Source organism: Notamacropus eugenii, chromosome 7 (genome assembly GCF_028372415.1).
Source record: "Notamacropus eugenii isolate mMacEug1 chromosome 7, mMacEug1.pri_v2, whole genome shotgun sequence".
NCBI classification, from domain to species: Eukaryota; Metazoa; Chordata; class Mammalia; order Diprotodontia; family Macropodidae; genus Notamacropus; species Notamacropus eugenii.
In genome coordinates, this window is record NC_092878.1 from 7679261 (window position 1) to 7701843 (window position 22583).

At 37.2% G+C, this 22583-nt stretch overlaps 1 pseudogene; it reads left to right on the plus strand.

The window, feature by feature from the left end:
• Nucleotides 1-1296: 1296 nt before the first annotated feature.
• On the plus strand, nucleotides 1297-22144 carry LOC140513479 (dipeptidyl peptidase 8 pseudogene; annotated as a pseudogene).
• The last annotated feature ends 439 nt before the right edge of the window (nucleotides 22145-22583 follow it).

The following is a 22583-nucleotide window of genomic DNA, read 5'->3' on the forward strand; positions in this document are numbered from 1 at the left end:
AACAAACCCAGTTTAATTAGGTTTGCTCTGATTTTATATCATCATTTAGTTCTGTTTTTGCCTTTTGGCCGTCAGGCTGTCCCTTGAAAGCTCTTAGAGAAATTCTTGCTGGTGGCAATGATACTCAGCTAGGGCAAAATAGATCACTGCTGCCTTCCCTGCTGTTGAATGCAATCAACAAGCCATGCATAATTCCCCATAGGAACATATATGGATGGAGTCAGATCTGAAAACCAATTGTTGGACACCAAAAACCAAATGATCATTTAAACACTCTCACCAGGAGTCATGCATAAAGTAATAAATGATTCTCTCATGCCCTTGAGTCATTTAGGCAACTCCACCCTCCCTGATCATTTTTCCACCTTCTTTTGAAGTCAACAGTGAAAGATGATGAGGTCATGAGAGTGCAGAAGCTCTCAAATGACCATAAATACATAGTGATGCATAGAAACAGAAAATAATATGAAAAAAAAAGGACATGTAAGATACAGTTTGTTTTGCTAACGAAGTATTATGTCTTCTGAATACAGAGAAACAAGATTTTTCTTGTCCAGAAACATGATGACTGGAATTAGGGATAGGTGACCAGGATTCAAAAATTGAGTCTGTTGATTACTAGCTGTTTATGGACAAAACACAATAGCCTTGAGTTTGTCTGTAAAAAAAAATAGGATGCTAATTTTTGCTATAAAAACTGGACATTCAAAGAAAATGCAGTTAAGAAGGGCCAAGTATTGTTTCCAGACAGAGTCAAAGTCAATAAAGATTTAAGTGCCTACTATGTGACTGACAGTATGCTAAAAACACTTGAGATTCAAATAAAGTTATAAGATAGTCCTTGCTCTCAAGGGACTCATAGTCTAATGAGGAAGAAAACACTTAAAAAGCTTAAAAGCAAGGAAAGTGGAGATGAAAAAAGGTACCTGGCTCTGAAGCATGAGAAAGTCCTGCAGTCAGAGTGGGAAATTGGGAGGTGAATCATCTGGGCAACCTCCTGAAATGGTAGAAGATTTGGAAGAACTTTTCTGATGTACACACCATTCTGTCTAATTGGAGGCAGGATTGCTTAGGATAGGGGGAACTAAGGAGATGTGAGCTTCAGGTGTATGGTATCTTACAAAAGGATAAGTATCTGGAGACCATGAAGTTCAGGAGAGCAGTAGGTGGGAAAAGGTGAGGTGCATGCTATGGACACTGATGAAGACAATGCCCTTGATGCCATCTTTAAGTGGCATTTGTTGTCACTGATTGTTGCCTAGGCTACAAGGACCCATTAGAATGTTTTCTGTACCTTGATTATCACAAAGGCATAGAATGGGTGTGTGAAATGGGGAAATGTGTGAAGGTAAGAAAAATATAGTGCATACATAGTGGAGAAAATGACCATTAATTGTACTTCAGTGGAGTGGAAGAAAATGTAAGAAAAGAAAAAGACCCAGGAAATGAACTTTAAGAATGATGTCAGTATCAGAGTATAGCAAGAATGGTCCCATTGTTGGAATAAGAGAGGCAGTGATCAGAAGGAAAAAGAACTTTTGAGGAGGGATGGGGTATAAAGAGAGAGAAAAGGATAAATAGAAGAAAATAGGATGGAGGGAAATGCAAAATTGGTAAAAACAAAACAAAACTGTGAATAGGAATGGGATGAATTCACCCATAAAACAGATGTGGATAACAGAGTGGACTAAACACTAGAATCTTACAACATGCTGTTTATAAGAAACGCTTGAAACAGAGAAGTAAAAGCAAAAGCAAAATAAGGGGTTGGAGCAGAATCCATTATGCTTCATTCAGCTGAGGTGAAAAAAAAAGCAGATTGCAAACATAATCTCAGACAAAGAAAATCAAAAAATAAAACTAATTAAAAGAGACTCAGAGGGAAACTACATTTTGTTAAAAGGTACTGTAGACAACAAAGTAATATCAACGCAAAACACATATGTGTCAAATGGTATGGTATCCAAATTCTTTGTTTTAATCCATTTGTTTTCAGTTTTCAATAATTACTTCCATAAGTTCTAAATTTTCTTCCCCTCCTTCCTCCCTCACTCCCCAAGATGGTATGCAGTCTTACATGGGTTCTACACATGCATCCTTATTAAATACATTTTCACATTAGTCATGTTGCAGAGAAGAATTAAAATGAATGTGAGAAACCATGAGAAAAAAACAAATCAAAACAAAGCATAACCCAAGAGAAAATAGTTTATTTCATTCTGTGTTCCAATTCCACAATTCTTTCTCTGCGTGTGGATGGCATTTTGCATCAAGAGTCCTTTGGAAATGTTTTAGATCTTAGCATTGCTGCAAAGGGCTAAGTCTATCAGAAATAGTCCTCACTCACTCTATCTATTACTTTGTATAACAGTCCCCTGATTCTGCTCATTTCACTCAGTATCAGTTCATATAAGTCTTTCCAGGCTTTTTCTGAAGTCCATCCATTGATCATTCTTTACTGTACAATAGTATTCCATATCATTCATATACCACAACTTTTTCACCCATTCATTCCCCAATTGATAAACACTCCCTTGATTTCCAGTACTTGGCCACTACAAAAAAAAAAAATACTTTAAATATTTTATACATGTGGACCCTTTTCCCATTTTAATGATCTCTTTGGAATATAGCCCTAGAACAGATATTGCTGGGTCAAATGGTATGCACATGTTATTTGGTTTAATTAATTTGTTTTTGGATTTCAACATTCACTTCCACAAGATTCTGAGTTGCAAATTTTCTCCCCATCTCTCCCCTCCACCCACCCCAAGACAATGTGCATTCCAATTACTCCTCCCCCCAATCTGCCCTCCCTTCTATTATATCCCTCCCTTTTCTCATCCCTTTCCCATCTATTTTCTTTCAAGGCAAGTTATATTTCTGTACTCCACTACCTGTATGTCTTAATTCCCAGTTGCATGTAAACATATTTTTAACCTTCGTTTTTAAAACTTTGAGTTCCAGCTTCTCTATTTTTCTCCTTCCCCATCCATCCTCACTTAGAAGGCAAACAATTTGATATAGGTTATACACGTGTAGTCATGCAAAATACTTCCATAATAATCATGTTAGGAATGACTATTTCCCCCCATCCTATCCTGCCCCACATTGATTCTATTCTGTTTTGACCTGGTCACTCTGCAAAAATGTTTACTTCTAATTAACCTCCCCTCCCATTTGTGCTCCCTTCTATCATCCACCATGCCCCACTTATCCCATTTCCCCCTACTTCTTTTTAATATAGGATAGATTTTCATATCAAATTGAGTGTGCCTGTTTTTCCTCCTTAAGCCAAATCTGATGAGAGTAAGGCTCACTCTTTCTCTCTCATCTCCCCTCTCTTTCCTTCCATGGAGAAAGCTTTTTCTAGCCTTTTTTATGTGACAGATAATTTAACCCATTCTATTTCTCCCTTTCTCTCTCACAATATATTCCTCTCTTACCCCTTAATTTTTGTAGATATCATCCCTTTGTATTCAACTGACTGTGTGCCCTCTGTCTACATATATATAATTCCTCCAACTATCCTAAAATGGAGAAAAGTCTCAAGAGTTATAAATATTATCTTTCTATATAGGAATGTAAACAGGTCAACTTTAGTAATTCCCTTGTGATTTCTCTTTCCTGTTTACACTTTCATGTTTCTCTTGATTCTTGTATTTGAAAGTCAGATTTTCTATTCAAGTCTGGTCTGTTCTTCAAGAATGCTTCAAAAGCCTGTAATTCATGGAAACCCTTCGCTGAATTGTCCATTTCACTGAATGTCCATTTTTTCCCCCAGAAGTATTATACTCAGATTTGTTGGGTAGGTGATACTTGGTTTTAATCCTGACTTCTTTGACCTCTGGAATATCATATTCCAAGCTCTGAGATCCCTTAATGTAGAAGCTGCTAGGTCTTATGTTCTCCTGATTATATTTCCACAATACTCAAATTGTTTCTTTCTGGCTGCTTGCAGTATTTTCTCCTTGACCTGTGAGCTCTGGAAATTGTCTACAATATTGTTAGGAGTTTTCCTTTTGGGATCTTTTTCAGGAGGCGATTGGCAAATTCTTTCAATATTTATTTTATGCTTTGGTTCTAGATTATAAAGGAAGTTTTGTTTGATAATTTCTTTTTTAATGTTTATTTATTTATAGTTTTCAACATTATTGCCACAAAATTTTGAGTTCCAAATTTTCTCCCCATCTCAACCCTGCCCCCCACCATAATGCTTTGCATTCTGATTATCCATTCTCTCAATATTCCCTTCTATCACACCCCTTGCTTCCCTTTTCCACATCTTCTCCCTTTTCTTGTAGGGCAAGATAGATTTCTATAATTCATTATCTGTATGTCTTACTTCCCAGTTGCATGCAAAAAGAATTCTCAACATTTGTTCCTAATATTTTGAGTTCTAACTTCTCTCCCTTCCTCCCTCCCCACCCATTCCCACTGAGAAGGCAAGCAACTCAATATAGGCTATATATGTATAGTTCTGCAAAACACTTCCATAACACTCATGTTGTGTAAGACTAACTATATTTCCCTCCATCCTATCCTGCCCCCCTTTAATTCTATTCTCTCTTTTGACCTTGTCGTTCACCAAAAGTGTCTACTTGCAATTACTCCCTCCTCCCATTTGCCCTCCCTTCTATAATCCTCCCACCTCACTTGTACCCTTCTCCCCTACTTTCCTGTAGTGTGAGACAGATTTTTATACCAAATCGATTGACCATGTTATTCCCTCCTTAAGCCAAATGTGAAGAGAGTAAGCTTCACTTTTTCACTCTCACCTCTCCTCCCTTTTCTCCTCCATTGAAAAAGCTTTTTCTTGCTTTTTTTATGAGAGATAATTTGCCTCATTTCATTTCTTCCTTTCTCCTCCTTATATATTCCTCTCTCACCCCTGAATTTTATTTATTTAGATATCATCCCTTCTTATTCAACTCACTCTGTGCTCTCTGTCTATATAAATATGTGTGTGTGTCTGTGTGTGTGTGATCTCTCCAACTACCCAAATACTGAGAAAAGTCCCTAAAGTTACAAATATTATCTTGCTATGTTGAAATGTAAAGACTTCAACTTTAGAAAGTCCCTTATTATTTCTCTTTCTTGTTTATCTTTTCATGTTTCTCTTGATTCTTGTGTTGGAAAGTCAAATTTTCTATTCAGTTCTGGCCTTTTCATTAAGAATGCTTGAAAGTCCTCTATTTAATTGAATGGCCATTTTTCCCATGAAGTATTATACTCAGTTTTGCTGGGTAGGCGATTCTTGGTTTCAATCCTAGTTCCTTTGTTTTGTGGAATATTATATCCCAAACCCTTTGATCCCTTAATGTAGAAGATGCTAGATCTTGTGGTATCCTCATTGTATTCCACAGTACTCAAATTATTTCTTTCTGTTTAGAATATTTTCTCCTTGACCTGGGAACTCTGGAATTTGGTAGCAATATTCTTAGGACTTTCTCCTTTCAAATCACTTTCAGGAGGTAACCAGTGTGTTCATTCAATGCTTATTTTGCCCTCTGAGTCTAGAATATCAGGGCGGGTTTTTTGATAATTTCATGGAAAACAATGTCTAGGCTTTTTTGATCATGGTTCTCAGGTAGTCCCATAATTTTTAAATTGTTTCTCCTGAATCAGTTTTCAAGGTCAGTTGTTTTTCCAATGATGTGTTTCACATATCTTCTATTTTTCCATTCTTTTTGTTTTGTTTTGTGGTTTCCTGGTTTCTCACAAAGCCATTAGCTTTCATTTGCTCCATTCTAATTTTTAAAGAATTATTTTCTTCAATGAGCTTTTGAACCTCCTTTTCCATTTGGCTAATTGTGATTTTTAAAACATTCTTCTCTTCATTGGCTTTTTGGACCTCTTTTGCCAGTTGAGTTATCCTATTTTTAACGGTGTTATTTTCTTCAGCATTTTTTGGGGTCTTCTTTACAAAGCTGTTGACTCGCTTTTCATGATTTTCTTGCATCTCTCTCATTTCTCTTCCCAATTTTTTCTCCACTTTTCTTACTTAATTTTCCAAATCCTTTTTGAGCTCTTCAATGACCTGAAACTATGGCATATTTATTTTGGAAGTTTTGGATGCAGAAGCCTTGATTTTTTTCTGATGCTATGCATTGTTGTTCCTAATCCAAAGGGTGGAAGAAAATACTTGTTCACCAAGAAAGTAGCCTTCTATAGTCTGATTCTTCCCCTTTTTGGGGCATTTTCCCAGCCAGTTACTTGACTTTTGAGTCCTTTGTCAAGAGGAGGGTGTACTCTGTAAGTTCTCAAATCCTCTAAGGTGCCACAATGGAAGGAGAGGAGTTTACTCCTTTCTTGGCCTGTCCACTGGTCTGGGAGCAACCAAAAACTTTTCTGCTCAGAATCTAAGGGTAGAATTTCCTCTCCACAACTGCCTCCAGCTGCACCACACCATCACTCTTCTTCACCCTAGCATTGAGCTTAAGGCTGAGATTTAGGTCAGCCCCTCAATTCCACCAGGTGCTTTAGGCTGAGGGCTCCAAAGATGGATGCTGCCTCTGCAGCGGCTGCTGCAGCAGTCCACACTGCATTCCCTTCTCCTGGATGAAGGAGCATTCTCAATGACCCTTGAAGCTGGCTGTGACATTTGTAGGTTGAACAATCTGGGAATTGCTGCTGCTGGTGGCTCCCTGGGGTCTGTTCCGGGTCCTGCTGTGCCTTGCAGGCCACACTGAGCTGGGCTCTATTCCATGTCCAGTGTGATAGACCTTTCCAGTCTTCCTTTCAGGCTGTCTTGGGTTGGAAATCTCTTTCACTCTGTTGTTTTGTGGCTTCTCCTGCTCTAGAATTTATTTGGAGTCATTTTTTACTGGTAGTTTATGGGCTATGTGAGGGAGTTTCTCTACAGATCCATTTTTCTGCTGTGCCATCTCGGTTCCACCTTCAATAATTTCTTGAAAGATGATGTCTAGGCTCCTTATTGGATCATGGCTTTCAGGTAGTCGAATAATTTTTAAATGGTCTCTCCTGGATGAATTTTCCAAGTCAGTTGTTTTACAATGAGATATTTCACGTTGTCTACTTTTTTTCTATTCCTTTGGTTTTGTTTTATAATTTTCTGGATTTTTCATAAAGTCATTAGCTTCCATATGCTCCATTCTAGCCTTTATGGAGTTATTTTCTTCAGTTAACTTTTCAACTTTCCTTTCCATCTGATCAATTCTACTTTTTAAGGCATTCTTCTCCTCTTTGGCTTTTTGGATCTCTTTGGCCATTTGGAATAGTCTATTTTTAAGGTGTTATTTTCTTCAATATATTTTCAGAGCCCCTTTAAGCAAGCAGTTGACTCAATTTTCATGATTTTCTTGTATCACTCCCATTTCTCTTCCTAATTTTTCCTCCACTTCTTTTACTTGATTTTCAGTTTCAATTTTGAGTTCTTCCTAGTCCTGAAACCAATTCCTATTTTTCTTGGAAAATTTGGATGTAGGAGCCCTGATTTTGTTGTCATCTTCTGTTTGTATATTTTGGTCTTCCTTGTCACCAAAGTAAGATTCTATAGTTTGATTCTTTTCCCACTTTTTGCTCATTTCCTCAGCCATTTATTTTCCTTGTGAGCTCTTTGTCAAGGTAGTTCCCTGCTTCCAGTGGGGGTTTGGAGAAGTGTAGTGTTAACCACTCAATTCCCCCATAATGTGTGAGCATAGAGTTCCAGAGACAACTGCTGCCTCTGCCTCTGTTGCATTTCTGTATATTAGTTACAGAGCCCAAAAACAAGAGATGGAAAGAAAAATCCCATTTAAAGGTTGGGTAGACACTAGAAAATATTTGGGAGTGTACCTGCCAAAACAAATCCAGGGACTATATGAACACACTTACAAGACACTTTTCTCACAAATAAAGTCAGATCTAAGTAAATGGAAAAACATCAGTTACTCGTGGGTAGGCCTAGCCTATATAATAAAAATGACAATTTCATGTAAATTAATTTACATTTTATTGCCATACAAATCAAACTATCTGAAAATTATTTTCTGCATCTGGAAAAAATAATATCAAAATTCATCTAGAAGAGCAAAAAATCCACAATAGCACAGGAACTAATAGAAAGAAATGCTAGGGAAGGTGGCCTAGCACTACCAGATCTCAAATTGCATTATAAAGCAGCAATTATGAAAATCACTTGGTACTGGCTAAGAAACAGAAGGGTAGACAAGTGGGATACACTAGATACTCAAGACACAGTAGGCAATGAATATAGCAATCTACTGTCTGATAAACCCAAGGACCCCAGCTTCTGGGATAAGAACTCACTATTTGACAAAAACTGCTGGGAAAACTGGATAAAAGTGTGACAGAAACTAGGCAAAGACCAATGCCTGACACTGTACACCAGAATAAAGTCCAAATGGGTACATGATCTAGGTATCAAGATTGATACTATGGACAAATTGGTGGAGCAAGGAATAGTGTATTTATCAGATTTATGGAGAAGGGAAGAATTTCTGACTAAAGCAGATAAAGAAAGCATTATGAAGTGCAGGAGGGGTAATTCTGATTACATGAAACTGAAAAGATTTTGCACAGCCAAACCCAATGAATCCAAGATTCAGAGGGATGCAGAAAACTGGAAAAGAATTTTTACAGCTAGTGTCTGTGACAAAGGCCTAATTTCTAAAATATATAGAGAACTGAGTCAATTGTACAAGAATACAAGTCATTGCCCAATTGATAAATGGTCAAAGGATATGAACAGACAGTTCTCAGAGGAAGAAATTAAAGATATCTATAGTCATATAAAAATGCTCTGAATCACTGTTGATTAGACATGCAAATCTAAACAGCTTTGAGGTACCACATCACACCTATCAGAGTAGCTAACATGACAGAACAGGAAGATGATAAATGCTGGAGAGGATATGGTAGAGTTGGAACACTAATTCATTGTTGGTGGAGCTGTGAGCTGATCCAACCATTCTGGACAGCAATTTGGAACTATGCCCAAAGGGCTACAAATATGTGCATACCCTTTGACACAGACATGTTGTTTCTAGGACTGTATCGCCAAGAGATCATAAAAATGGGAAAGGGTCCCACATGTACAAAAATATTTAAAGTAGCACTCTTTGTGGTGGCCAAAAACTGGAAATGGAGGGGATGCCCATCAATTGGGGAATGACTGAATAAATTATGGTATATGAATATAATGGAATACTATTATGTTAGAAGAAATGATGAACAGGAAGACTTCAGAGATGCCTGGAAAGACTTATATGATCTGATGCTGAGTGAAAGGAGCAGAACCAGCAGAACTTTGTGCACTGCAATGACCACAGTATGTGAGAGTTTTTTCTGGTAGACTTGGAACTTCATTGCAATGCAAGGACTTAAAAAATTTCCAATGGTTTTTTAAGCAAAATGCCTTCCACATCCAGAGAAAGAACTATGGAATTCAACTGCAGAATGTAGCAGAAAATTTTCTTTTGTATTATATTTTTGTTTGTTATATGATTTATCCCATTCATTTTAATTTTTCTACACAGCATGAATATAGTGAAAATGTATTTAATAGGAATATATGTGTAGAACCTATATAAAATTTTATGCCATCTCAGCAAGGGAGGGGGGATATAGGAGGGAGGTAGTGGAAAAAAATCTAAGTTATACTGTAGTGATTGTAAAACACCGAAAATAAATAAAATTAATAATTTTTTTTAAAGTGAGTCTAAACAAATACTAGAGCTACAGAACCCACAAAACGACTGGGTAAAACATCCCAAAACAACCTGGAAGGTCAAGAGGAAGGGTATATTGCACAGGTTGGGAGCAGAGCACAGTCCAGTGTTGGCCATGCCTGCACAGACAGGGCCAGGACAGGCCTCAGGGGACTGAATCAATAGCAAATGTGGTAGTTTCCAGACTTCTCAACCATGAGTGCCAAAGACAACATAGGTCAGTGGGACATGGGTGAAAGATGTGTGTGGTCTGGCTAAGGTCCAGCATTAGCCCTGGCTTGGGGGAAGTGGCAGCCACAGCAGCAGCAGTTACAGCAGCTTCTTCCAAAGCTCTGGGCCCACAGATAGTGAGGGATCAAGCAGCTGATATAAAATCCCTGAAGCCTGGGATAGTAAACTCACACCCAACTCCACTGGAAGCAGAGTCCTACTTTGACAAAGAGTTAAAACATCAAATATTTGTCTAGGAAGATGAGCAAACAGTGTAAAAAAAAGTCACACTACAGAATCTTACTTCGATGCCAAAGAGGATCAAAACATACAACCAGAAGAAGACAACAAAGTAAAAGCTCCTACATCAAACGCCTCCAAGAAAAATAGAAATTCTTCACAGGTCATGGAAGGAGTGAAAAAGTATTTTGAAAATCAATTAAAAGAATTAGAGGAAAAATTGGGAAGAGAAATGAGTGATGCAAGAAAATCAGGAAAAACAAATCAAGAACTTGCTAAAGGAAACCCCCCCAAAATGCTGAAGAAAATAATACACAAAAAAAAGACTAACCCAAATGACAAAAGAGATCCAAAAAACCAAAGAGGAGAAGAATACCTGAAAAAGCAGAATTGACCAAATGGAAAAGAAGGTCCAAAAACTCACTGAAGAAAATGATTTCTTAAAAATTAAAATGAAGGATCTTGATTTTGGGGATGGAGCCAAGATGGCAGCGAGAAAACAATTACTCACGTAATCTCCTAGACAAACTCCTTTAGATACCTCTAAAAAGGGAATTGGAACAGATTCTGGCAGGGGAGAATCTAGTAGGAGAAAGACTGTGTCAGATTCACAATCCAGGACAGATTGGAAGGTCAATGGGAAGGATCTGTTGAGTGGGGCTGGAAGAGCACACAGTTCACAGTGCACAGACTGTTTCAGTGCCTCCCCACTACAGCAAGGGTGAGCAGGAAGCCCTGGGTGCTCCGAGGGAGTGGCTGTACTGCAGAATCTCAGGCAAATCAGCCAAGGACGGGAGTCCAGTGGAATCCAGAATGTGAGAGCTGCAGAGTCCCAGGAATCTGCAGCACCTGGTCCTGAGACTATCAGGTACAGATTAAATGTCTATAAGTCACCTACTTGAACTTCCTGAAGCCAAGATAGTGGAGTGATGGGTACATGCTCTCCCCCTTCCCTTGTTGATCTTGAAAGACCCATAAAATATTTCCCCAGAAAAATCCTGGAACAGTGGGAGCAGCAGAAGAGGTAAACAGATTCTTAGCCCATGAGACTAGGAAAATCACTAAGGAGGGTTCTTCTTGCTGTGGCTGAAGGGGACCAGTGCAAGACTGGAGCTGTCCCAGACAGACCCACCTCAGAAAACCATGAGGAGATCCTGAAGTCTGAGGGGTGGAGCCTGCAACCTCCAACACCAGGACCCCAGTCATACCTCAGCACCCCAGGGGAATCTGGAAGACACTAGTGCAGATGGATTCACCAACCACTGAGCTTGTCTATGCTCTAACTCAGCAGAGGAGACATGCTGTAGCCAGACCATCCCTCCTCCACACTTAACACAGTTAACTCCAAGACAACTCTGGGGAAACCCAGAAAGACTTCAACTGACCTCTGTATTCTCACACCAGTCACCTCAGCACCAGGTAAGCTGCATCATTTTAGCATCTGGCTGAAAGAACCAGAGGCCACAACACACAAAGTCTCAAGTTCAAGGCAAAAAAATTATGGGACAGAATCCCTTGTACCCTAGAAGCAGAGATCTACTTTAATATCCAGGAAAACGGTGATCATCATGAGTAAGAAGCAAAGCAGAAAAGATCGTAGAATTTTTCTACGTGGACAAGGACCAAAATACGAATACCAAAGAGGCCAGTATTGAGAATGTAATCCCATCTGAAACTTCAGAAGGGAATATGAACTGGTTGCAAGCACAGAGAGCACTATTGGAAGAGCTCAAGAGGGATTTTAAAAGCCAAGTTAGAGAAATAGAAGAAAACTGGTCAATGATTTTAAAAATATGAAAAAAGAATTCACTGAAGAGAAGAGATCTTTAAAAAGGAAAACTGGACAAATGGAAAAGGAAGTAAAAAAATTAAAGAGAAAATAACTCCTTAAAAGGAACAATTGGACAGATGGAAAAAGAGATGCAAAAGTTACCTGAAGCAAACAATCTGATAAAAATTAGAATGGGGAAGTAGAACTTAATGACCCTATGAGACATCAAGAATCAGTCAAGCAGAATCAAAAGAATGAAAAGATAGAAGGCAATGTAAAATATCTGATTTGCAAAACAACTGACCTGGAAAATCGATCCAGGAGAGAAAATCTAAGAATTGTTGGTCTACCAGAAGGCCATGATGGAAAAAAGAGCCTGGATAATATCTTCCAAGAAATCATCAGGGAAAACTGCCCAGAAGTCCTAGATCCAGAGGGTAAAATAGTCATCAAAAGAATCCACTGTTCACTTTCTGAAAGTGATCCCAAACCAAAAACATCAAGGAATATCATTGTCAAATTCCAGAATTGTCAAGTGAAGGAGAAAATAATACAGGCAACCAGAAAGAAACCATTCAAATATTGGGAAGCTACAGTCAGGATCACACAGGACCTTGCAGCTTCTACATTAAAAATCAAAGAAATTGGAATATTATATTGTGCAAGGCAAAAGAACTGAGACTACAACCAAGGATCAATTACCTAGCAATGTTGAGCATGATATTTCAGGCAAGGAAATGGTCATTCAATTAAATAAGGAATTTCCAGACCTTCCTGATGAAAAGAGCAGAACACAACAGAAAATTCGATTTTCAAACACAAGTCTCAAGAGAAGCATGAAAAGGTAAACAGGGGGGAAACAACCCTTGTTATTCAATATGGGCATACTGTTTAGATCCTTATAAAGGAAGATGATGCTTGTAATCTTGAGAACTGTATTTATCATGATATACAAAAGGGACATACATAGAGAAAGGGAGTGGGTATAAAGTAAATGATGTGATTATAAAAATGTGGTTTAAGGGAGCAAAGGGATTGTAATAGGAGATGTGAAAAAGAGGGGGCAGAAAATGGTAAATTACATCACAGAAAGAGGCACAAAATTGTATTAGAGTAGAGGAAAAGAGGGGAGGGAGATGAGTATTGTTTGATATTTACTCTTATTTGATTTGGTTCAAGGAGGGAACAACAAACTCAGGTTAGTAGAGAAATGTGACTAGTGCTATAGGCAGTAGGAGGCGAAGGGGGAAAGAAAAGGGAGGGGAGGCTACAAGGGAGGGAAGAAGTAGTGACAGTAAAGGGGAATAAAAGGGAGGGGGTCTGAAAGAAGGAAAGGAAGATTGAAGGAGGTGGTGGTCAAAAATTAAAGCTCTATTGGAAAGGGGAAGGGAGAAGTGTGAATTAAAAGCAGAAATGGGGGAAACGAGGATGGAGGAAAAGACACATAGTAATCATAACTGTGAATGTGAAAGGAATGTACTCTCCCATAAAAGAGATGGATAGCAGAATGAATTAAAAGCCATAATCCAACAACATGTTGTTTACAAGAAATACATTTGAAATGGGAGGATACACGCAAAGTAAGAGATGGGAGCAGAACTTATTGCACTTCATCTGATGTAAAAAAGCGGTGTTACCAACCCTAATCTCAGACAGAGCAAAAGCAGAAATAAATCTAACCAAAATAGATAAGGCAGGAAACTATATCCTGCTAAAAAGCACCATATATAATGAAGCAATCTCATTACTAAACATATATGCTCCAATTGGTATAGCATCCAAATTCTTAGAGGAAAAGTTAAGGAAATTACAAGAAGAAATAGACAGCAAAACTATACTAGTGGGGGACCTCAACTTCTCCCTCTCTGAACTAGATAAATCTAATCTCAAAATAAGCAAGAAAGATGTTAAGGTTGTGAATAAAACTCTGGATAAGGTAGATATGATAGATCTCTGGAGAAAATTGAATGGAGATAGAAATGAATATTCTCTTTTCTTAGTAATACATGATACATATACAAAAACTGACCATGGATTAGAGAGTGAAAACCTCACAATGCAGTGCAGAAAGGCAGAGATAGAGAATGCATCCTTCTCATATGATAATGGGATAGAAATTATATACAATAAAAGGCCATGGAAAAGATAAACCAAAATTAATTGGAAACTCAATAATCTTATCCTAAAGAATGAGTAGGTTAAACAACAAATCATAGAAACAATCAGCAACTTCATTCAAGACAATGACAATAATGAAACAACACACCAAATCTTATGGGATACTGTAAAAGCAGTTCTTAGGGGAAGTTTTATATCTTTGAATGCCTACATGAATAAAATAGAGAAAGAGGAAATCAATGAATTGGGCACCCAGCTGAAAAACCTAGAAAAAGAACAAATTGAGAATCCTCAAGTAAATGACAAATTAGAAATACTAAAAACCAAATTAGAGATTAATAAAATTGAAGTTAAGAAAACTATTGAACTAATAAGTAACAATAAATAGTTGGTTTTATGAAAAAAACAATAAAATTGAGAAATATTTGGTCAATTTGATTTATAAAAAGACAGAAGAAAACCACGTTACCAACATCAAAAATGAAAGGGGCAAATTGACATCCAGTGAGCAGGAAATTAAAACAATAATTAGAAATTATCTTGCCCAAATGTATGCACATAAATGCGACAATCTAAATGAAATGGATGATTACTTCAAAAAATATAAATTGCCCAGGTTAACAGAAGAGGAAGTTCAATACTTAATTACCTCATCTCAGAAAAAGAAATTGAACAAGCCATCAAGGAACTCCCTAGGAAAAAATCTCCAGGGTCTGATGGATTTACAAGTTAATTCTAACAAACATTTAAAGACCAGTTAATTCCAATACTGCACAGAGTATTTGGGAAAACTGGGGAAGAAACAGCCCTCCCAAAACCTTTTCATGATATTTATATGGTTCTGATGCCTAAACCAGGAAGATCCAAAACAGAAAAAGAAAATTATAGACCAATTTCTCTAATGAATATAGATGCAAAAATTTTAAATAAAATTTAAGCAAAAAGAATACAATGACTTGTCACGAGGATTATACATTATGATCAGGTAGGATTTATACCAGGAATGCAGAATTGGATCAATTTTAGGAAAACTGCTAGGAGTATTGATCATATCAATAACAAAACTGAAAGAAATAACATGTTTATCTCAATAGAGGCAGAAAAAGCTTTGGACAGAATATAGCACCCATTCTTATTGTAAACACTGGAGAGCATAGGAATAAATGGAACTTTGCATAAAATAATAAGCAATAACTACCTAAAACCTTCAGCAAGCATTACATTCAATGGGGATAAGCTAGATGCATTTCCAATAAGATCAGGGATGAAACAAGGATGCCCGTTATCACCACTATTATTCAATATGGTACTAGAAATGTTATCTGTAGCAATAACAGAAGATAAAGAAATTGAAGGAATTAGAGTACGCAAAGAAGAAACTAAGTTATCACTCTTTGCAGATGATATGATGATATACTTAGAGAATTCCAGAGAGTCATGTAAAAAACTACTTGAAATAATAAACCATTTTGGCAAAGTTGCAGGTTGCAAAACAAACCCACACGAATCTTCGGCATTTCTGTATTTTAGTAACAAAGTCCAACAGCAAGAGATAGAAAGAGAATTCTCATTTAAAGCTAAGGCACAGACTATAAAATATTCTGGAATCTACCTGCCAAACAAACCCAGAGACTATATAAACACAGTAGCAAAACACTTTTTACACAAATAAAGTCAGATCTAAGTAACTGGAAAGTTGCTCTTGGGTAGGCCAAGCCAATATTATAAAAATGATAATTCTACCTAAATTAATTTACTTATTCAGTGCCATACCAATCAACCTATCAGACAATTATTTTCTAGAGCTAGGAAAAACTAATATCAAAATTCGTGTGAAAGAACAAAAGATCCAGAATATCAAGGGAACGCATGACAAGAAATGGTAGGGAATGTGGCCTAGCCCTACCAGATTTCAAACTTTATTATAAAGCAGCAATTACCAAAACCATTTGGTACTGAGTAAGAAACATAGGGGTAGACCAGTGTAATAGGTTAGTACTCAAGACACAGTAGTCAATGAATATAGCAATCTACTGTTTGATAAACCCAAGGACCCCAACTTCTGTGATAAGAACTCATTGTTCGACAAAAATTGCTGGAAAATCTGGATAACAGTGTGGCAAAAACTGGGCATAGACCAATGCCTGACACCATACACAATAATAAAGTACAATTTGGTAAATGATCTAGGTATAAAGACTGATACAATATTGATCATGTTGATGGAGAATGGAGAAATTTTGCCTGAACAAGAGATAGAAAACATGAAGTCCATAATGGATATTTTTTATTTTATTAAATTGAAAATTTTTGCACAAACAAACTCAATACAACCAAGATTAGGAGGGAATAAGAAGACTGTGAAAGAATTTTTGCAAATAGTGTCTGTGATAAAAACCTCATTTCTAAAATATATAGAAGACTAAGTCAAATGTACAAGAATACAAGTCATTCCCCAATTGATAAATGGTCAAAGGATATGAACAGGCTGTTTTCAGAGGAAGAAATTAAAGCTATTTATAGTTATATGAAAAAATGCTCTAAATCACTACTAATTAGAGAGGTGAAAATCTAAACAACTCTAAGACACCACATCACACCTATCTGACTAGCTAATATGACAAAACACGAAGATGATAAATGTTGGCGAGAATACGGTAGAGTTGGAACACTAATTCATTGTTGGTGGAGCTGTGAGCTGATCCCACCATTCTGGAGAGCAATTTGGAACTATGCCTAAAGGGCTACAAAAATGTGTATACTCTTTGACCCAGAAATATCACTTCTAGAACTGTATCTCCAAGAGATCATAAAAATGGAAAAGGGTTCCACATGTGTAAAAATATTTATAGCAGCTCTCTTTGTGGTGGCCAAAAACTGGAAATCAAGGGGATGTCCATCAATTGGGAATGGTTGAATAAATTGTGGTATATGAATGTATGAAATACTCTTTTAATATAAGAGATGATGAACAAGATAACTTCATAAAGGCCTGGAAACAATTATGCGATCTGACGTTGAGCGAAAGGAACAGAACCAGGAGAACTGTGTACACAGCAACAACTGCACTGTGCAAGGATTTTTTGTGGTAGATTGAGAACTTCATTGAAATTCAAGGACTTAAAAAATTTCCAATGGACTGGGGGCAAAATGCCTTCTACATCCAGAGAAAGAATTATGGAATTTGATCACAGAATGAAGCAGACCATTTTCTTTTCTTTTATGATTTGTTTTATGATTTCTCCCATGCATTTTAAATCTTCTATGCAACATGACTAAGGTGAAAATGTATTTATTAGGAATGTTTGTGTAGTAATTATATAAAATTGCATGCCATCTCAGGGAAGGACAGGGGAGGGAGGGGGAAGGGGTAGGGAGAGGAAAGATCTAAGATATATGGAAGTGGGTGTAGAACACTGGAAACTAATACAATAATTAAATTAAAAAATTAGAATGGAGCAAGTGGAAGCTAATGACTTTATGAGAAATCAAAAAATTATAAAACAGAAACAAAATAATGAAAAAATCGAAGATAATGTGAAATATCTCACTGGAAAAATAACTCACCTGGAAAATAGATCAAGGAGAGATATAAAAATTATTGGACTATCTGAAATCCATGATCAAAAGAAATGGCCTAGACATCATCTTTCAAGAAATTGTCAAGGAAAACTTCCCTGATAGTATAAAACCAGAAGGTAAAATAGAAATTGAAACAATTCATCAATCATCTTTGAAAGAGATCCCAAAAGTGAAACTCTGAGGCATATTGTATCCAAATTTCAGAGTTCCCAGGTCAAGGGGAAAATATTACAAGCAGTTAGAAATAATTCAAGTATTGTGGAAATACAATCAGGATAACCCAAGATATAGCAGCTTTTATGTTAAGTGATTGGAGTTCTTAGAATATAATGTTCCAGAGATTAAAGGAGCAGTGATTAAAACCAAGAATCACTAACCCAGCAAAACTGTGTATAATTCTTCAAGGGAAAAAATAGACATTCAATGAAGTAGAGGTCTTTCAAGCATTCTTGCTGTAAGGACCAGAGCTGAACAGAAAATTTGACTTACAAATATAAGAATCAAAAGAAGCATGAAAAGGGAAAAGGAAAGAGAAATCATAAAGGATTTATTAAAGTTGAACTCTTTGTATTCCTACATGGAAAGATGATATTTGTAACTCATGAGACCTTTCTCATTATTAGGGTAGATGGAGGGTATATATCTATACATAGATAGATAGATAGATAGATAGATAGATAGATAGATAGATAGATAGATAGATAGATAGATAGATAGATAGATGTATAGTGAGGGAGGGAGAGAGAAAGAGAGAGAGAGAGAGAAAGAGAGAGAGAGAGAGAGAGAGAGAGAGAGAGAGAAAAGGGACAAGGTGAGCTGAATATGAAGGAATGATATCTAAAAAATGAAATTAATTGTTGTGAGGAATATGCAGGGAAAAGCAGAAAGGGAGAAGTAGAATGTAGTAAATCATCTCATATAAAAGAATCAAAAAAGAGCTTTTGCAATGGAGGTGAAGAAGGGAAATTTGAGAGGGAAGGAGTGAACCTTACTCTCATCAGATTTGCTTTCAGGAGGGAATAACACACACACTCAAGTGGGTATGGAAATCCATCTTACCCTACAGGAAAGTAAGGGGGAAAGGGATAAGAGAGGGGGTATGACAGAAGGGATGGAAGTTTGGGAGAGGGGATAATCAGAAGCAAACACTTTTGAGGAGGCACAGGTCAAAGGAGAGAATAGAATAAATGGAGGGCTGAACAGGATGGAGGAAAATATAATTATCTTTCACAATATGACTTTTATGGAAGTGTTTTGCATAACTGTACATGTATAACCTATATTGAGTTGCTTGCTTTCTCAATGTGGGTGGACGTGGATGGAGGAAGGCAGAGAATGTGAAACTCAAAGTTTTAAAAACAAATGTTAAAAATTTTTTTTACAGGGCAGTTGCTGCTCCTAGAAGCCATGTTCACCATTTTTGCCCATCCACCAGTAGCTGAGGAGCCGCTTGGAGACAGGGCAGTTGCCACAGATGGTACTCAGGAGGGCATGGAGTGGCATAAAAGGCAATGATGGCCCTATCTGTAGGGTGCTTCATGTCCACCTGGCCAGGTGGGCCTCAGGGGAAGGAACATGCCACATGGCAGCACCAATGGAAACTGAACAGCTGAGTATTGAAATCTTTGAAACTGCAGACCATGAGGAGAATGTTGAATCACAAGAACAACCTAAATTTGAGGCATTTTATTTTGAGAGATATTCCTGGAGTCAGCTTAAGAAACTGCTTGCAGATACCAGGAAATACCATGGCTATGTGGTGGCTAAGGCACCACATGACTTTATGTTTGTAAAGAAAAATGATCCAGATGGACTTCATTCAGACAATATCTATTACCTTGCTATGTCTGGTGAGAACAGAGAAAATACACTGTTTTATTCAGAAATTCCCCAAATCATCAACAAAGCAGCAGTTTTAATGCTGTCTTGGAAGCCACTCTTAGCTCTTCTTCAGCAACCCTGAACTATGGAATATATGCTTGAGAAGAAGAGTTATTAAGAGAAAGAAAACACATTGAGACAACTGGAATTGTTTCTTATGATTATCACCAGGAAAGTGAAACACTTTTGTTCCAAGATGGTAGCACAATTTATCATATAAAAGATGGAGGCCCACATGAATTTACTCAACAACCCTTAAGATGCAATTTAGTGTAGACCAGTTGCCCCAACATGAAGATGGATGCAAAATTGTGCCCTGCTGATCCAGACTGGATTGCTTTCATCCATAACAATGACATCTGGATAGCGAACATTTTAACTGGGGAAGATAGAATGCTCACCTATGTGCACAATAAGCTTGCTAATATGGAAGAGAATCCAAGATCTGCTAGGGTTGCTACCTTTTTCATTCAGTAAGAGTTTGATAGATATTCTAATTATTGGTGGTGTCCAGAGGATGAACCAACTCTGAAAGGAAGAAAAGTTCTTCTCATTCTATTGATCATCATCTAAATGATGAATCAGAAGTGGAATTTATTCCTGTTACATCCCCCATGTTAGAGACTAGAAGGACAGATTCATTCAGATATCTTGAAACAGGCACAGCAAATCCAAAAGTCACTTTTAAGATGTCAGAAATAACGATTGATGCAGAAGAAAGGATTGCTGATGTGGTGGAAAGGGAACTAGTACAACCCTTTGAAATTCTGTTTGAAGGAGTTGAGTATATTGCCCAGGCTGTATGGACTTCAGAGGGAAAATATGTTTGGTCCATCCTACCCGATCATTCTCAAAATCAAATACATACGGTTAATATCCTCTGCATTATTCATCCCATTATAAGATGATGCAATGGAATGACAGAAACTAATAGAGTCAGTGCCTGATTCTGTGACACCACTCATTATTTATGAAGAAACAACAGACATCTGGATAAATATCCACGATATCTTTTATGTTTTCCCCCAAAGTCATGAAGATGAAAGAGCTTATTTTTGCCTCAGAATGCAAAAAAGGTCCCGACAATCTGTATAAAATCACATCCATTTTAAAGTAAAGCAAGTATAAACGGTCCAATGGAGGACTATCTGCTCCAAGTGATTTCAAGGGTCCAGTCAAGGAAGAAGTAGCAATTACAAGTGATGAACTTGTCCTACATAGATCTAATATCCAAATTGATGAAATACAGAAGCTGGGGTATTTTGAAGGCACTGAAGACTCCTTTTTAGAGTATCACTTGTATATTGTGAGCTTTGATAATCCTGGAGAAGTGACAAGGTTGAGAAATCGTGGCTACTCTCATTCCTGCTATATTAGCCAGCATTATAATTTATTTACAAGTAAATATAGTATTCAGAAGAATCCTCACTGTGTGTCCGTTTACAAGCTCTCTGGTCCTAAAGGTGACCCAGCATGCAGAACACAGCAATTTTGGGCCACTATTTTAGATTCAGCAGGTTCTCTTCCTGACTGCACACCACCAGAAAACTTCTCATTTGAAAGTATCACAGGATTTATGTTGTATGGAATGATTTACAAACCTCAAGATCTATAGCCTGGGAAGAAATATCCCACTGTGCTGTTCAACTTTGGTGGTCCTCAGGTGCAACTGGTGAATAAACGGTTTAAAGGAGTCAAGCATTTCTGCTTAAAAACATTGGCATCTCTGGATTATGCAGTTGTGATAACAGGCAACAGGGGATCTTGTCACCAAGGGCTTAAATTTGAAGGTGCCTTCAAATATAAAGTGAGTCAAATAGAAAATTGAAGACCAGATGGAAGGATTCAGTACCTAGCATCTCAGTATGATTTCATTGATTTAGATCGTATGGGCATCCATGGCTGATCCTATGGAGGATACCTCTTTTTGATAGTATTAATGCAGAGGTCACATATCTTCAAGGTTGCCATTGTTGGAACTCTAGTTACTCTGTGGATTTTCTATGATATGGAATATACAGAACATTTTATGGTTCACCCAGATCAGAATGAACAGGACTATTACTCAGGATCTGTGGCCATGCAAGCAGAGAAGTTCCCTTCTGAACCCAAGCATTTACTGCTATTGCATGGGTTTTTGTATGAAAATGTTCTTTTCTATGCACCAGTATATTACTGAGTTTTTTAGTAAGGGCTGGGAAGCCATATGATTCACTGATCTCTCCTCAGGAGAGATACAACATAAGAGTCTCTGAATCTGGAGAACATTATGAACTGTATCTTTTGCTCTATCTTCCAGAAAATCTTGGTTCATGAACTGCTGCTCTGAAAGTGATATAATTGTGACTTTTCCATAGCTGCTTAACCAAATTAGGAGGTTTAATCTGTAGAAAATATAGAAAACTGATCATCACATTTTGATGACTGCTACATAACATCCCCTTCTGAAAGTGAATTTCATGCCAAACAGGAATCTACAGTTCACAAATAACAACTTCAAACCTTAACTCACACAAAGAATTGAAAGACATAAAGTTCCATGGGACACAGCAACACAACCTGAATTACTGAGAGAAGGTGAATTATTTGCAGCACATATCAGCATCCTCATATTTCCACCTTTTAAAAGCATTGTAAGCTTCATGTATTTAATTGGTGTACTTTTATATTATATTTGAGTTTGTTACATTATGGTAATACGAAGTGATTGGTTCACTACAATTCTTGAATCTCTGATTAATTACAAATTTGATACTACTTAAGTGTAATTGAATAGCTTATGCTTTTTTGTTTGGGGGGTATCCAGCATGTTAAGAACTAATCACTATTAAACCTATGACAACCAGTAAAAAAATATTTTTACATGGAACTCAGAAATAAGATAAACAGCCAATGGGGTATAGAAACCTATCTGACCTTATAGGAAAAAAGAATAGAAGGGGATGAGAAGTTAATATATGACAGAAGGGATGGCAGATTGGGGGAAGGGGTAATTAGAATGCACATTGTCTTGGCATGGGGGGAGGGGAGAAATGGAGAGAAAATTTGGAATTAAAAATCTTGTGGAGCTGGGCATAGCCAAGATGGTA